The sequence below is a fragment of the Tupaia chinensis genome, unplaced genomic scaffold (genome assembly GCF_000334495.1).
Source record: "Tupaia chinensis unplaced genomic scaffold, TupChi_1.0 Scaffold144687_1, whole genome shotgun sequence".
NCBI classification, from domain to species: Eukaryota; Metazoa; Chordata; class Mammalia; order Scandentia; family Tupaiidae; genus Tupaia; species Tupaia belangeri.
Genome location: NW_006204548.1, coordinates 55916 through 56948, shown reverse-complemented (window position 1 = coordinate 56948; position 1033 = coordinate 55916). Strand labels below are relative to the sequence as shown.

General features: G+C 36.9%; 1 pseudogene; it reads left to right on the top strand.

Moving 5' to 3' along the window:
• LOC102502249 (olfactory receptor 7A10-like) overlaps positions 1 to 454 on the top strand; it is a 2740-nt pseudogene extending 2286 nt beyond the window's left edge.
• The last annotated feature ends 579 nt before the right edge of the window (positions 455 to 1033 follow it).

The following is a 1033-nucleotide window of genomic DNA, read 5'->3' as shown; positions in this document are numbered from 1 at the left end:
ACTTCCATGCAGTCAACCATGATTCAAGTCCCAAACCTGGCAACTTAAAACTCACACCAGGTGTGTGAGCATGAGTTCCCAACATCCCGAGAGGAACATGGAAAAGAAGGAATCACAGAGTGGCCATACCCCCAGAAGGTGATTTCTCACTTTCTGTCTCTCTGTCTCTCTGGAGAGCACATGCACCCTATAGCAAAAAATCTCTCTAAAAATTTTTTGTCATAAACTTTAACGTGCAGGGGACTGAAAAATTGGAGGACTTCAAAAAGTTTGTGGGGAGGATGAAATTCATGTAAAAGTTTATTTTGATGCAAAAAGATATTTTGAAATCTATGCATAGTTTTTTATAACACTCATTTCCTATGAACTTTTCAAAGTCCCCTCCTATGTGTATTTATTTTATCATTTAATTTTATCTTTTATGTTGTAAACTATCTTCAGTGTTGGTGAGTAAAGCATGACACACACAAGTGTTAGAATCCTTCCCTGTAATGTCTCTGAAAGTATGAGTTTTGATTCAGGGTCACAAATTATTTCTACATAAACATGTATGTCCTTCCAACCTCTCCTAGTTACCTGGAGTGGAATCTTGTTAATAATTACTTTTTAATATAATGTCTGAAATAAATGTAAACAACCAGGTAATCATGAAGTCTGCCTTTAGATATCATAACAAATACCAAATGTAAGAAGGAGCATTTGAATGTTCTCAATTCTGTTCACATTGATTATTATATCAGTAAGCTGCTGCTGTATAACAAGTCATTCTAAAATAAATGATTTATGACAATGTTTTTATTTTCTATCATATAGTCATCTATTTGGGGAAGTCTTCTGGTCTCCTGTTTTATCTTTAGTCACCTGAGTCAGCTGAAGGTGCTTTGCTAAGTTCTTCCACATTTGGAGATTTTCTGTCTGTAGGGTGAGGGTCCTTTGTTGGACTAGCTGGGCTCTGCTCCACATGGCATCTTATCTCGCAGCAGGCTAGCCTGGACTTGGTCTTCTATAAGAGTTACAAGAGCAACTTCTGGGT